Source organism: Coptis chinensis, chromosome 5 (genome assembly GCF_015680905.1).
Source record: "Coptis chinensis isolate HL-2020 chromosome 5, ASM1568090v1, whole genome shotgun sequence".
NCBI lineage: Eukaryota > Viridiplantae > Streptophyta > Magnoliopsida > Ranunculales > Ranunculaceae > Coptis > Coptis chinensis.
Genome location: NC_141460.1, coordinates 32,045,225 through 32,063,302, shown reverse-complemented (window position 1 = coordinate 32,063,302; position 18,078 = coordinate 32,045,225).

Below are 18,078 nucleotides of genomic sequence, written 5' to 3'. Positions count from 1 at the left end.
TTGTGTGTCCCTAAAATTCACGTCGTATCTATGTCTTACCTAGTTTCCCTGGCTACCACAATCGCTACCCAACGCCGAACATGTACATCCACATGCCTCCCCTTACATAATGTACCACTCCGTGGCGACCACTACCCGAAATGGATGCCGCGACACCGGTAACCCTCACACGAAAGCCATTATGTAAGTAGTGCCACTATTCGCATAAAATATCGCTGCCTCGTTCTATTTTGCGAACGGAATAATCAAGCCACTATTCGCTCGCCCGAAAGGCCATTCAGATTCACCGAAACGCCGGAAGGGCCAATCACATTACTTACGCCCGAAGGCCATTCAGCTTTCATTGAAAAGCCAGAAGGGCCAATCATATCACATACGCCCACACAGGGAAAATCACATGAGTTGTGGTAGTCAGGTTCTAGGATTTTCGTTACGTAATTTATTCAGGTGTCATACATCTATGACTCATAATAATTCCATTATATCACGTGCAGGTCAAATACCTTATTGCACTAAGCCACAATATTTAGAAATATCTCAATTATATCTCATAACCACTTTCATTCTTTCACGTGCCAATATATTATTGCACTAAGCCACAATCCCGTGGGAAAATATCCACACATATTATACTACCTTATAGTAGCATCTCACATATAAAATAATAGAGTGTTTATACATTTATTTCTCCAAAACTATGGCATTTAATATATATATCCCAACATATTATATAATGTCACAATATCAACGTCAAATCTTCATTAGATAATGACCACCAAATTTATACAAGCCTCCACAGCATTTTAGCATTTGATTTGTCCATACAATTTACAACATAAAACGTAGCACAATTAAACAGTCCACAGTCCACAGTCCACAGTCCACAGTCCACAATCAAATCCCAATATATATATGCTTTACACACTACTCACGTCAAATCTTAATTAGATAATGACAAACAACGTTATATAATCTTCGACAATATTTTATTATTATATTTGTCCATATTCTTAAATATGTGAAAAACGGAAAAAAGTCAACATTCCACAGTCAACGGTCAACGGTCAAAGTCAAAGTCGAAGTCGACACGTCATGGTCAAAGTCAAACTGGCATGGTCAAAGTCAAAGTCAAAGGTCAACGGTCAAAGTCAAACTGTCATGGTCAAAGTCAAACTATCGTTTCCATGTTCGACAGGTTCAGGGTCATAGCCATGGTTCATGGCTAAGGGCAATGTGCATGGCTCACGGGCTCATGACCAAGGTAATAGTTCGGACCCAACTGGCCAAGCCCAAACCTTAGAACCCGAAAGTCTAAAACCAACTTATTTATTCTACCTGACCCAATTGGGATCTATATTAAGTCCTATGGACTGGCCCAAGCAATATTAGAAACTGGCCCAAAACAGTTAAGTGGTTCGGTCCCAAACAACTTAAACTAAAAGAGCCCAAACAAAACAAATAAAAGGTTGGCCCAAACAACTAAAACAAACCGGCCCAAAAACTGAACTCGGCCCAAGCCCAAGCCCAGCCGGTCAACAGTTCATCTTCTCCAAGCTTCCTCCTCCTCCACCACCAACACCAAACCGACCACCACAATCTCCACCATCTCTCCTCTTCATCATATCGGTTTTTACCCAAATAAAAAACCAACCAACTTTCATAAACACAAAATCCTCAAATCATTCAATCTATATTTTTCTTCAAACTAGATCTAAAATCGTGACCTCCATTAACGCACCTCCGGAGCTTCAGTAGCACCATAAACAGCCCATACACATGCCCTACACTACCCCATCACCAACAATCCATTCAAATCCACAACCCAAAACCTACTAACCAACAATAAAGTTTTACATAAAACTGGGCGATCCCTTGTCACCGCCATTAACACCCTCTCACAGCTTCGACATCACCTTTTCTCCACCACCAAATTATCCCCAATCATCAATCAATCCCATAACAACATACAATAGTTTAACATAAAAAAAAACATAGTTTATACAATATGAACAGGACGATTCCGTTCCCTTGGGCTGGGCGACGCCATTGATGCCCATTCCGAGCTTGAACAGCTTAAGCTCAGAGTTTCCAAAAACCACGACCAAACGAGTTTACATCGAAACACAAGCCGACATCTTCTTGGGGCTTACGCATATGCATTAACAGTTGTCGATCTCTCGAAGTCTCAATAGAGTTTACTGGTTTAACCAATTTTTAACGGTATGAAGCGGGACAAAATCTGGTCTCAACAAGAGATGAACGATTATGAGTTTCAAAATAGGGCCGAATGCTAATAACAAAATAATGAACCGAAAATATGAGCGTAAACTTTTTACAAAGATATCGCGGTACACATTTAAAACTATAAATTCGGTGAAATAGCAAAAATAGCTACTCACCTTTATGAACAGCTCGACGAAATTCCTCCGAGTCCGAGTCGTCGCGCTCCACGCTCTAGCAAACGAGTTTCTAGCTCTGCCTCCATTTTTATCATTTTTTTATTCTCCAAGAACCCTATTCTCTAGAACAATGTGTTTATATACTTGGGTCTGAAACCCAAGCCCAATACAGACTCGGGCCCATAAATCAGGCCCACGTATCACAAATCCAATCCAACCGATTTTTAAATAAATAATTAAATTAATAAATAAATAAATACGTATTTTAAATACGGGCATTACAGCTATACACATCTCAAAAGAATCTCGTCCCGAGATTCGGAAGTAAAGCTATACGAACAAATAACATTGGTTATTAACTTAGAACATACCCAAGAATATACGTAGATTAAACTTAAGCAAGATAACATTTGGATTAATTTTTTCTAAATAATACCCGAATATATATCCTCATGCCATTACAAAACCTATTATAGTTTAACTGTATATATTAAAACAAATGATTACTGTCACTTAAACGCAAGATAAATACATCATTTCTTTTTAACATGTAGTTTTTGGACACGTAGCAAACTCTACGAAAAAAAATATTCTACTTAAATTAATCAATAATGTGAGGTAAGTTCATCCATGCATAAAACATTATGGAGTCTTTCATTATATATTATGCATAAAAAAAAATTAGTGCCCTAATATACTAAAAATAAAAATCACTCATGGCATGGATACTACAATAAAACTTTATATTTACTCTACTCATGCTATCCGAAATATTAAATTTAAAACAACCCTTAAATCATAATTCATGCTTGCAACTGAATCAAATATAACACGTATTAAAAAATAATTTTTCATATTCATCTATCAAAACCATATAGACTGAAACAAAACCCTTCAGAATAAATACTCGCCGGTCATTGCTATTATTATTATTACTAATTCTTTTAAACGGTGAAACGATTCAAAAATTAATCTCCATATACAATGACAATTAACATAAGACTTGCTACCGTATAACAAGAATTTTAAAAAATTAAGATAATATAAACTCACTTCTATTATATCCCCCATAACAAGTTATATTCTCACGGTAATATTTATGAACCATAAATCAAGGTATATATTTAAAAATACTCGAATATGCAAAAATCAATGTGAAACTAATTTAACAATATTAATCAATCATGTCATAATTTATCGGCACGAAACACACTTATAAGACAAAATAAAAATTCGTTTGTTGTTGAAATACGATCATCATTATATTAAGACATCCTCTACATAAATTCCAATATAGTTTAAAAATAACAATTATCACCATTATTTTAATAAATCATTAATAACGTGACCTTAAGAAAACAACCTACACATGCATGTTTTCTTGGTAAAACAATATTAATCATCACATATGCACGGTAATAGTTCATCTATATACAATAATATAAAAACGTGTATACGCAAGTATACACATCTCAAAAAGAATACACGTATATTCTATTATTATTATTATTTTCTATTTATAATTAATCATATCTAACAAATTAATCTCTTATACTTCAAAATACTATTCCTCCATTAAAGTGTACGAGTAAGGCGAGATAGTTCCTCCAACACCGAGGCAATTAGTTCCTTACTTAGTACGTCACAAAGTCATCAGATAATACAACTCATTCAACAGTTAATGCAGCTCATTCAATATAGATTAAAATATCTTATTATTTCTTGAATAATAACATAATTCTCAAATACAAAGTTCACAGACAGGTTGTCATACTTAATCCATACTCCACGTGAAAATGAACACAAACAACAAAACAACATTATAGCAGTACACATCATTTTGATCAAATCCGTTAATAATTAATATATTACACATATAACCACTCCTCATATGATAAGGAAAAATAAAAGCATTTCATATGCACTCCATAAGTAACTAATATAAATATACACATTACACATACAATCAAATCAAGAAAAATATTGACTCTCTTTATTTCTATATCTCTTTTCTTTTCTTTGTAAAAATAAAACAACTAGCGGAAATAGTTTTGAAAATAAAACTTCTTAAACACTACCAATAAACCACGATCCGAGAATCACAGGACGATTCCGTTCCCTTGGGCTGGGTGACGCCATTGACGCCCATTCCGAGCTTGAACAGCTTAAGCTCAGAGTTTCCAAAAACCACGACCAAACAGAGTTTACACGAAACACAAGCCGACATCTTGCTGTGGGGCTTGCGCCGCCATTAACAGATTGTCGATCTCTGAGTCTCAACAGAGTTTCAAAAAAATACAGTTTAACCAATTTTTAACAGTATGAGCAGGACAAAATACAGTCTCAACAGTATGAATAGTATGAGTTTCAAAACAGGACGAATGCTAATAACAAAATAATGAACTGAAAATATGAGCAGAAACTTTTTAACAGTATACGCCGGTACACGGAAAACTATAAATTCGGTGAAATAGCAAAAATTGCTACTCACCTTTATGAACAGCTCGACGAAATTCCTCCGAGTTCGAGTCGTCGTGCTCCACACTCTAGCAAACGAGTTTCTAGCTCTGCCTCCATTTTTATCATTTTTTTATTCTCCAAGAACCCTATTCTCTAGAACAATGTGTTTATATACTTGGGTCCGAAACCCAAGCCCAATCTGAACTTCGGCCCGTAAATCAGGGCCCATGTATCACAAATCCAATCCAACCGATTTTTAAATAAATAATTAAATTAATAAATAAATAAATACGTATTTTAAATACGGAGTTACACATGCCATACCGTGGGATGGTTAGCAGCCGGAGCCCTTGATTTCAAAAACTTTTTCCTTCTATAGGTGATTTCTAATTGTTTCGAGCTTCGTCTTTCTCTCTGGTTAGAATGGCTTTAACTAGGGCTAACTAGAGAGTAGGAGAGGAGAGACTAGATTATCTAGAAATAGAGCTAGTCCTCTTCACGAGATTTGCCTACATGCAAAACAAGAGGTGGAAGATCTAGGGAGGCCAAACCATGGGATGGTTCACAATTAGAATCACTTAATTTCAAGCATCTTCTATTGGGAGGATCGCTTTCGTCATAGTGATTTTTCTTAGTAGTTTATAGTTATATTTTTCTGTCATAGTAATTTAGGAACATAAAAACCAAAAATCCAAAAACAAATGTTTCTTTCTTTCTTTAATAAAATTGTTATTTTCACCGCGCTTATAATAGATGATTCTCGATACATCAATAGTTAAGTAATTTTTTAAAACGGGCAATGGATTTTACACAGACCAACCCCTAAAACAACGCAATCTAGGGGCGGTTTGAGATAAGCTTTGCTTACTAAGGGTCGCCTATATCACCGAGCTATTTGCCCAGGTCAGGACATTCCATGTCTTGCGTAGTAAATCCCCCAGCTCGCGTAGCTGAAGCTATATCTGTCTAAATTGGGTTCGCCATAGAGCCGACACGAAAGTTGCCTAAGAATACCTGTTATGTTTTGATTTAAAGTAGTAACATCTAGAATCACTACTTTTGAGTACGAGTTTCTTAAAGCATCTCTCCATAGTTTTTAAAACCAAAAGATATAAAAAATGAAAATTATACGTTAGGAGTAACCAAAATGATACCGGAGTAACGTATAATTTTATCTTCTTGGCAAAAACCTCTATATGGATAGAGATATATTTTGAATGAGAAAACAAACCCAAAAAAAAAAAAAAAGCGTCTCCAAACGAGAATTAAACAAATAGAGTAACCCAAAGTGATACTATTCTCTGTTTAATTCTATCTTTTTGCCTCCACCTCTCTATTTTGTCTCGAGAATCTGACGTTAAAAGACTCAAAAATTTCCTTTCTTTAAAATCCTTCCCCTCTCGTTTAAATCTTTTCCCCTTCTAATCTCTCTTGTTTCTAAAAAACTTTTCAAAAATGTCTTCTGTAGCAAAGAAAAACCCTCCACCTAGCAAAGAATAGATGGATCAGTTTCAATGATCATGTGCAAGCACTTCCTATAGAACTGCAGCTTAAGATATAGACACATATACCGAAAATCATTCCTAGTTTAGGTAAGAGTTCATATGCACGTAAGAGACGAGCTAAGAGAGAAGACTGGTGCTCGAATTGTCAAACATCAACTTGCCCCGGTCTTCAACCTCATAACAATTCAATTTTTACGGTTTTCATGTGCTAGCCGCTTGCTCATCGAGCACAGCTGAAGAGAGTAATTCAGCCGTCTGGTTGGGATTGACTCAAGTTTTCAAAAAAATTCAAGTCTTGGCGATCTGACTTTAAACGACCCACCTTTTTTAAAAATTTCTATCAAACGTATTCAAAACCCTAAAAAATTAATTAAAATTTTCATTCTGTTATCTGTACATATTTTCCTACAGTTCATGTACAGTTCTTTACATCATCTGTTTCTCATCTACCATTGGATGTGAGTGTATCCTATACCGTTACGTTGTATTTTCGATGTTGATCGTTTTGGTACCTCGCGGGTCAAGATCAGACGAGTAACGAAGCATGGATCGGCTCTCGCAGTTTGCAAGGCACTGAGGACAAGATCAGAATTTCCTGATTCATTTGGGCTTGGACCAAAAAATTTAAATTCTTAAAAGAGGCACGTTCTATCAAACCCTTAACCCCACGTGATCGCCCCTTCCTTTCTTCTCCATCCCAAAATTTCCCAACACTAGCCGCCCCACTTAGCTCTCGCTCGTCCCTACTCCATTTGCGGTTGTGACCTCACCCCAACACACCACCATATAATTTTTCAAAGCCTTCCCCAAATTCAACCCCCATTCCAACTCAAAACCCCAATTTTTTATATCCATACTCTAAATGGCTCTAGTTCTCGAAATCGTACCAGAGCAAAATTTTCAAGACCTATTCTATTCCGATATGTTGGAAGTGCACTTCAGGGCTGAGATCAGAAGAAGAGGATGGGAACCCTTGGTTTTGTTGGAAGATGTGGTATATTCTCCCTCTCTTACTCTTTCATTTTATAATTGCATGATTAGAGTGGAGGATGACCGTATTACGGTTGTTAAAGATGGTCGCTCGCTGGAGCTCACCAAGGAGGTGGTGAGTGGTGTTATGGGGATTCCTCTAAAAGCCTATGTTCAGACAGAACAATCCCTAGATGGAAAGACCATCGACGTGATGATGGTAGAGACACTTCTCGAGGGGGTTAAAAACCCCAAGTCTCACTACGCTTATCAGATTTTGCTACTAAAGAACCAGCTAGCAGTATCTCAGTGGACAACCTACAACCTGCGGCTAGGCTCGGCCAAGCCTTCAGATATAGGTAAGGCGATGCTTCATATTTTATGGATTCTTCAAGAGTAGAAGAACAACTTCTACATCGTCTCCCTTATCTTTGAGCAACTCTGCAAACCGAAGAAGACGTATGCCCCTCTACCAGTACTGGTCACCAAGATCATGCATCACTGGGGGTTCCAAGCCACAGACGCCCTAGTGGAGGTCAAGGACGCTACCATATGTCCTATCTATGCCCACTGCATCCAAAAGTCATGGCTTCCATCTGAAGCCAGACTCGCTGAGCAAGCACACCCGACTGAGAAGGTGGATTACTTTGCTGAATATGCTACTCAACAGTTCACTCAGCCCATGGACGGAATTCACTTCCTCCATGGAGGCCAGAGGATTCTGCACTCATATCTCCACCAGCTCAGGGAAACTCAGGGTAATATCATAGCGGAATAGCGGAATATCAGAGCGAAACAGCATACCTTTAGAGAGGAGCAGCGGACCTTCCAATAGAAGCAGCGACGTTTTCAGCACAGTGTCACTATAACACTGCAGAGCATCAGAGATGCGCTCCTGCATAGTGATAGACATTCCAGGCCTCAACATCAGCAAAGAGAAGGATCTTCTAGACGTCGAGACGAGTCACGCACGGATTCTGACTAGGATTCCTAGTGTCCGTATAGTTGGATCTATTTATTTTTATGTTTCTTTTTCGCGTGTATAACGTAGTATAAGTTTAACCTTATGTTTAATATTATCAGCTTGTTTTATTTTGTTTTTCTTGTAGAATTTGGTTTATGAGTAGAAGGTAAAACAAATACATCATGCCAAAATTTCCCATTTTTCTTTCCTGCATGTTTTCAAAAATATAAAAACCCAAAAAGATTTATAGTAGAATAAATATCTCTAGTATAATAATTAAATCATGTATTTCTCATTCTATATCAAACAACCCACGCCCCAAACTTATTTGGGGGTGGCGTATTTTCATCATGAATAACACAATACATGTGTATCACCGTTTTTGCTCATGTTCTATGGTAATCTCTTTCCTTATCTCTTCATACCTTAAAGACAAGCATAGTTCCATCATAGAGTTGGTATAGTAATATTTTGCAAAAACTATGCATTTTCTATATAGTATATATAATAATATGTTTCTTCCTTTCCAAATTTTTTTTTTTTGAAAATGACCAAAAATATTTTTCCGTTTAGTATTAAAAAGTCTTGTTTCCTTTTTCTATGATGAATAAAAAGTTTAGAAGTCTCATTATAGCAATAGAGTAAGGACTTGTTCTTCGTACTTAGACTAATATACATACAATAGTTTCTGCATCTTTTCATGAATGACATGTATCAGCATTTGTTTGTATATAGTAGTGAGTTTCCGAAGCCAAGGTTAGAACAATTATGTTCCATATCCTATGAGAATCTAGCCAAAAGCCTCATTTGAATGATTATTGAGTGATGACACAAAGAATGTCGGGATAGAAAGACCACACGTCCACTTGCTTGATCACCACGCCATATCCTATGAGGGAATTTAGGTCCTTTTTGGATCGATATAGCCAAATAAACGTTAAAACCCCAAAAATATAGTTTTTCTCTAGTTACACCTCTTGAGCCTTCACCCTTTCTAAAAGCCTTTTTATTCTTCACCAATAATTTCTGACCCATCACAACACACAATAAAAAGCTTACCCAACTGATGAGTTGAGAACTGGGTGGTTATCAGAAAAAGAGAAGAGAAGACCTTGTACAAAAGCAGAACAGTTATTTGCTTCAAAAAAAGAAAAGAAAAGAAAGAGAAGAAAAGAAAACCCCATCAAAAACTAAAACTCCAAAAAAAATAAATAAATAAATAAATCAAATGAGTTAAAAATCGAATCTCCTAAAAGTTCAAAATCAAAAGGAGACAATATTAAAAGCAAAAAGAAACCAAAGCAAAGTTAGAACTCCCAAAATTCAAAATCATATAGAGTCACAAAGCCAAAGGGCTAAAAGAATGTATCACATTTTGGAAGCAAAAGAACAAAACGATGTTCTTATCTAGTTACAAGTATCTTGAAGACCCAGTTTCTCATCTTATCAGATTTTGTTTTTCCTTTCCTTTTTTCTTTCTAAACCATCACCCTAGCCCCGTAACTCCTAATAAAAGACATCTAGCTCAATTAGGAATAGGATGGTGTGATAGTAAGTGGCAAGCGTGATCAATCGACCTCGGTTCCTTTGGACATCATTTGAGTATGCGAGGAATATAAGTGCCCACTGCACTTGAGAGAATGAACCTTGAGTGAATCTATCAGAGAGTTATGATTACAACACACCCCTGTGAGAACCCAACTTAAGGAAGCTTTCCAAAAGCCTCAGAAACAACTCTGCTTTTGCATTTTATTGCTCATGTTTTGTACACTTATCTTTAGATGCTTAAATTACTGTACATATGTTATTCTGAGTTCAAAGGAGCTTGTTCTTATTCACTGCTAATGAGATGTATGAACTTCTGAGAATAAATAAGGAAACAAGATCATTTGTACTAAATAGAAGAAGTTTGTGAGTACCTTCACTGGAAAACTCTTACAAGGCTTAAAGCTCATCCACTAGGGAAGTCCTAGTGGTTTAAAACCTTGTTACATATGGTCAATGCAATCGCACTCTGCGAAACGAGATTAGTATAATGATCTTAGCACTTTTCAATGTTTTTAGAAATTTACTTACTACGTGCTAAAACTTAATATTTCCTTACTCACTGGGTTTTTTTTAGAATGCCAATCTAGTTCGAGTAAGGATTTCGTTCCAACTTATAAGACAAGAATCTAAATTATCACAACTGAAATCTACACCTTGGAGAACTAAGTGAGAAGGATTTGATAGATAAATTTTTTTTTACACAAGTTATCTAAAATTTGTAACTTTGTTTTATAGTTAAATGAAAGAGAGAGAAAGATAAAGAAGGATTAATCCTACTCATGCAAAGCCTAGCTACAAGTCTTTTAGAAACAGGTCACTACCATCTCAAATCCCTAACATAATATACCTATCTCTAAACATATCATGCTAGCATGTGGAATTGAAATGATATTTCATCTCTGAAATATCATTCCAACTCCTAGTTCTACTTTACAATAGTTGATCAGATATTTATCAATCTCTGTCATTTTGGGACAGGATGAAAAATATAACCTAAGTCTTTTAAGTAGTGATTCTGGAATCTTAAATTTGTAGTCTGATCCTCACATGAGCATCATTAACCCTCCCCTTGGGAGAGTTTTAGCTCATGATCCTAGGATTTAATTAAAACTACAAGTAAGATAAGTAAAAAGAGATAGAAAGAATAAATGAATACAAAACTAACTAATTACTTAAGGAAAACAGAAGTTTTTATTCAAGAACTAGAAGGTGTAGTCCTCCATTAACAAGTTACAAGCTTTTTTTTTCTTAAAACTAAAAGTAAAGACATGGAAGTAAATGAAAAGTAAAAGTCAAGGAAGTAAAAGCTAGCTAACTCCCAAAATCAGCCCCCTTTTACATAAGAGAGTCTTTTTCTCTTCTCCCACGTGAAACACTCTCCTCTCATTTATTTTTCACTTATCCACAACTAACCCCCATTTGACACCTTTCATTTTTTAGATAATCATCACCTAAATCCAACCAACTCATTAACTTCATGCAAGGTGTCAAATTTGCACCAATTATTTGCACCTTTGTCTTGACTTGCATGATGACTCATCAAATCTTATGGGCCTGCCTAGTGGGTCCACGTGCAATGTCCAGTGGCAGTCCGGTCTTTTGGCATTTTTACAACTTCCTGCCTATGCGTAGAGTTCGTCGCATTGATCGTCGGAGCAGCTCACTCGTCGCATTCGGAGTCCTAGTTCAAGAAATATGAGCTTCAGAAGTTTGACGCTTCTGTGCACGTAATCCCGTTTCTGACTGGATTCTGTATTGTTTGAGTCTTTGGGCTTTAGTCCGGATTTGTTGGGCTTCACATGGGCTTGATCGGAAGGCATGTATATACTCCCTATTCCGTGCTTAAATGTTGGTTTTATCATAATTTTTACATTAGTTGCTCCAACCTGCAAAAAGCACGAAGATGCGATTATTTCATGATTATTAAGCACAACATTGACCGAAATGTTATGTCTCTATGGGTTTTTATAATACAGTTTTGGGTGCTTATCACACCACTCTCAAACAGCACTTTGCTTGTCCTCAAGCAAAGAAGAGACATTAAAACAGATAAGTGGCCAAAACTGTGCATTCTAAGCTAAGTCTCATTTCGCAGAGTGCAGTTACATTGACCATATACAACAAGGCCTTAAACCACTAGGAATTCCCTAGTGGACGAGTTATAGCCTCATGAGAGTTTTCCAGAGAAGATACTCACAAACTTCATTTATACTACAACGACTCAGTAACAAAAGCTTGTTTCCTAAATTAATCTCAGATATCTATACATCTCCTAAGCGGGGAATGAAGATTAATTCTTTTGAAACTAAAGTTAATATGCATACAATAATTAAAACATTTACATATGAGCATGCATACAGTGAATTTACATTGAAATGCACAAGCAGGGTTGTTTTTGGATCCTTTGGAGAGCGTACCTAAATGGGTTCTCACATGTATGTGTCGAAACACAAGTTCGCTCATAATTTTTCCGGTTTAAATACAGAAATATGCAATGTACTTAGGTCCTATTAACACTTGTATCAACATAGAATTTTTTTTCACAAACGTATTAATGTACTATACCCGATTTCACAAAAATAGCAATCAGTTAAGCTCCGTCAGTTAAGTGATGATGTGTCATTATTTTTTCAATTTTGTTTTATTTGTATTTTCCACTTGGCATGCCACATCAGCATTTTCTACCAACTCAGCATTTCCACCTCAGTGTTGCCAACTCAGCATTTTCATTTTTTTTTTCATATTACTTTTTTTTTTAATATTATATATTTTTTTATTTATAGTTAAGTGACTTAAAAATAAATTAATAAATTTATTTTGAATTAATAAATATATAAAAAAGAATAAATTAATAATAAAATAATTATAAAATAATTATATAAAAAATAAAGAAATATATAAATAATATATTAGTTTATTTATTATATATATTTGAAAATTATAAAAAAAAAACTATAAATAATAAAAAAAAATAGATTATAATATAAATATATATATATAATAAAAATATATATTATTTATATTTTTCTTTATTTATATTTTTTTTATATTATAATATTTTTTTATAATTTATAGTTTTTTTTATAATTTTCAAATATATATAATAAATAAAATAATATATTATTTATAAATTTTTTTTTTTTAATTATTTAATTATTATATAATTATTATTTTTTATATTTTTATATTTTTATTAATTCAAAAAAATATTAATTTATTTTTAAGTCACTTAACTATAAATAAAAAAAATATATAATATAAAAAAAAAAAAAAAAAAAATATATATAATAAAAATAAATAAAAATAAAAAATGAAATAAATATATATATATATATATATATATATATATATATATATATATATATATATATATATATATATATATATATATATATATATATATATATATATATATATATTTTTTTTTTTTATTTATAGTTTTTTTTATAATTTTCAAATATATATAATAAATAAAATAATATATTATTTATATATTTCTTTATTTTTTATATAATTATTTTATTATTATATAATTATTAATTTATTCTTTTTTATATATTTATTAATTCAAAAAAAATTATTAATTTATTTTTAAGTCACTTAACTATAAATAAAAAATAATAATATAAAAAAAATAAAAAAGTAATATGAAAAAATAAATAAAAATAAAACACGAAAATGCTGAGTTGGCAACGCTGAGGTGGAAATGCTGAGTTGGTAGAAAATGCTGATCTGGCATGCCAAGTGGAAAATACAAATAAAACGAAATTGAAAAAATAATGGCACATCATCACTTAACTGACGGAGCTTAACGGATTGCTATTTTTGTGAAATCGGGCATAGTACATTGATACGTTTGTGGAAAAAAAATTCTATGTTGATACAAGTGTTAATAGGACCTAAGTACGTTGCATATTTATGTATTTAAGCTTAATTTTCCCACTCAGGTTTCGTTAACTCCAGTGTCCAGTGGGCACACTTTTCCTCACATACTCGATGACAGTCAGAGGAGTCGAGGTCGATCAATCACATCTACTACTTATTATCACACCATCCTATTCCTAATTGAGCTAGAGGTCTTTATTAGGTATTATGGGGCTTAGGTGATAGTGTAGAAAGAAATGGAAGTGGAAGATCAAAAATGATAAGTATGAGAGAATAAGGTCTTCAAGATATTTACACTCGAGAAATCATTGTTTTCTTTTCCTGCTCCTACCTGAGTTTTCCTACCTTGCTCTTAAGCCTTTGTGCTTAATTTTTTTTTTCAAGGCTTAAGAAACATGATTCTATTTATTTTTATTTTTATTATTATTTTATTTTATTTTATTTTTGAAGCAGGTAACTAACTTTTATTTGGAAGAAGTCTTCTTTTATTTTTCTACATTTGGTCCTATTTCTCATACTCATCACTTAGGTAGGTTCTTTTATTTGGGGTTAATAGATGGGTAAGGAATTTTTGGTGAAAGTGAAAGATTTGATGAAAGGTTCAGTGGAGTGACTAGCGGTAAAATTTGTAACAGGTAATAATTTATAGCTATGTCGATCCAAAGAATGCCTAAATTCTCACCTAGGGTTCGGATGGTGATCAAGTAAGTCGACGCGTGATTTTCTCTATTCGGAAAAACTATTCCTCTGTGTCATTACTCACAAATCACTCATATTGAGGCTTTTGGTTAGATTCTCACAGGATTGATAGTTTAAGTAGACTAACCGTGGGTTTCAGAAACTTACTGTCATGTACAATCAATGATACTCATGAAAAGATGTAAAAACTATTGCGTACGTATTATCTTAAGTTTCTTAAAAATGGATCATAATTCGAATGCTAATGTGAGACTTCTAGATAATTTTCATCATTGAAAAAGAAACAAGACCTTGTCACTAATTACATTTACTAACAAGAAAGTAGAAACTATATACAGACTACAAGTTGCCTAATAATTTTTTTTTTCTTTTTTTCTGGATTAAATCACTCCCAAATAGAGTGATGATTAGTCTTCGAAATAGAAATAGATAAAGAAAGGAATTACCTAATAACCGTGAACAAAATTAGAGCTGGATTGTTGGAACAGAAAGTTGTGGTAACATAATATATTATACAGAAAAAAAAAATAGTAGCATACTATATACAACTATATACAGTTAGATATATGTACAATTCCCTACTCAAGTTTACCATCCAGGATGTGGTGAAGGTCTGGCATTTTCTTCAGTGAAATGCATTTCCTTAGTATCGCGCCAAAAGATAACGTATTCCCAAATGGTGACCCATTCTTGTTCACCAGATTCGTTCAAATGTTTCATCATCTTATCGTCGTTTGGATAACAATGAACATCGGTCGGGTTTGTCATTTCGTTCGCATTTCAATAAAACTGCAAAACGTTTATTTATAAACAAAAACTAATTTGATCACGTGATGTTTATGAAAATGGATTTAGGTGAGAAAATGATGAAAATAAAAGAAAATAGACTTTGATTTCGGAGATAGAAAATCCGTTTGAATGAATCATATCTCTAATAAAAGAGTTAGTCTCGATTTTTGATCCCTAATAACGACTCTTCATCTCTGAACGAGCGTTATTAGCGTGTGGAATCGATTAAGAACCCCATCTCTGGGTGAACTTACTCGGTTCCTAATCGTTATAATTACCGAAACACCCTCAAAAAGTTAGTCTCGATTTTTTATCCCTAATAACCACTCTTCATCTCTGAATGAGCGTTATTAGCGCGTGAAATCGATTCAGAACCCCATCTCTGAGTGAACTTACTCGGTTCCTAACCGTTATAATTATTGAAACACCCTTCCTAATAGAGATAATATTCACTCGGGCAGAGTTTTTACTCCGAGATCACAGAAACTAAATTATTATTCTAATTAATAGAAAATAAAACTGAATTAAAAAAATTTTAATTAAAAACTAGAAATTAAATTCTTCATTACACTAGGAAAGCAGTAAACTACTCTACTCCTACTGATGGAATACTAACCATTCCATCCGAAAAACTGAAACTAGACCCTTTTATTTATAGTTTTTTAGACGGTCTAGATTCAATCCATCTAATCTAAATCTAACAGTTACAAATAAAATATAATATATCAGGGAATATTCTAGAAATATTCTCTAGAATAGTAATGGGCTTGGACTAAATAGTAACAGGCTTTGGCTTTATCTTCATATTCCAAACCGTACGACCATTTTTTGGAAACTAGATACCATTGCGTAGAGTTTTCTGTGTTGATCATTTTAGCTGGTCGAATGCATGAATCAGAGTTAGGAGACAGAAGATATCGTCATTTGAAGTTTTCTCCTGACTTTTGGGCTGATTTAGGTCAGTTTGACCAAAATATCTTTTTCAGTTGGCTTAGGGACTCAAGTTTGGATTCTTCAACTTGTTTCATGGTTCTCTGAGTCCATGAGCTTTGCTGGCAGTTTGGAGCTTTAAATGAGCTGATACTAAAGATTTCAAGTCCAAGCTTTATTCGGGTCAGATTTCATGCTAAAATCACGTGTTACAGTGTATTTTATCGTTGTCATTTGAAACCTCAAAAAACATGAAAATACAATTAATTTACATTTATTAAACACATAATTGACCCAAATGTAATGTCTCTACGGGGTTTAAAACACAGTTTTTGGTACTTATCATATAACGTATAATAAATCCCTTATTTGTGATCTTAGTTTTTTTTCTCTCATTCTTGCTTGAGGACAAGCAAGATGCTATTTTGGGGTGGTGAGCAGCTCCCAAATGTGCGTTTTATTACCCGTATATTGCCGCATTACAGTCCCTCTTACGCTTAACGAAAATATAACTCATAACTTTTACTGCCTTTTTCAGGTTAAGGAGTATTTCAGATCACTTATCATAAAAGCTGCGTCTTAGCACAAAAAGATCCTTAATCACGCTTATTATGAAGACCAGTAGCTGCTGTGGAAAAGTGCTAAAAAAGTCAAAGTCAACCGGTCAAAGGACTCAAATCAGAATACCAAAGATGGAGGCCTTTATTTCAAATTATGAAGACTTATCCCTAAACCTACCTTGGTCGAGAAGGCACCCATAAAGCAAAAGCAAAAGTGAAAGGGGTGAGGTGTCTAGTTTAGAATGGATGAAGGCAAATATATAAATGACAAAAGTAGGGGTATATAATCAAAAAGCAAAGGAGAGAGAACTCATCTATGTCTTAGGATCCAAACCAATTGGTTTGTTTATTTTATTGTCTTGTTTTTAATTCATGTTTTTAATTTCTTGTTTGTTTTAATTTATTTCAATCAACTTGTTATATCCTTTTCTTTTCAATCAACTTGTTATTTGTTCTTGTTTTAAATCTTTAATCTTGTTTGTTGTATTCATTTCTATGTTTTAATCAATCTTCCTTCCATATTTTCAAGTCATTTCATTGTTTTAATCAATCTTCTTTTCATGTTTTCAAGTCATTTCATTCAAACAATCAAGCTTTCAAGTTCATTACCTTAGAACCATTCTAAGATTCAAGAATCTACCTTTCTTCTTCTTATCTCCCTCACTCAACTCCAAACAATTCAGGATGAACCTCAACTTCTAACTCTTTTGAAGTATACTCACTACAATATTAAAGCTTCACATATGGGCCAATCAATTGGGGAAAAAATGAATTTAACAACAATTAGCCTTTCAAGAAAAAAGGAAAATGAAAATACTAACCTCTTGGCACTGCAATTTCATAGTAAATGCAAATAGAAAAAAATCAAACAAATAAATCTACCAAGATATGAAGGTTAAAAATGATCACAATGACTTCACAACCTTAAACAATCACTTTATTTATAGTTGATATATTTGGAAGACGAACCTCCGCGCTAGAAAAGAATCCTGCAAAAGATGATTTTGATTTTAAAAGGGGAACAATTAGGAAACCATATTCAAATGAGAACATTCTCAAAGAAGAGTCTTAGTGGTGGTATGATATACATTACTATCATCACAATGAAAACAAAGGAATATTATAAATAAGAATTGAAAAATTAAAGAAACTACTATTGAATAGAACTTACACGAAATGTTAAAAGAGAGAAAATAGGGAAAGCAACTTTGTTAGTTTGTGTGAGTGGCAGAAAGGAAGAAGATGGAAAAGAGGTAAACAATTGTGTGGGAGAATGTGTGGGAAAAACCCAAACGTTGGAGAAACCCCATAAATGATCCCACGTCTAAAGCCCATCTCTTTACAACATAGTAATCGAGGAATTATATTTA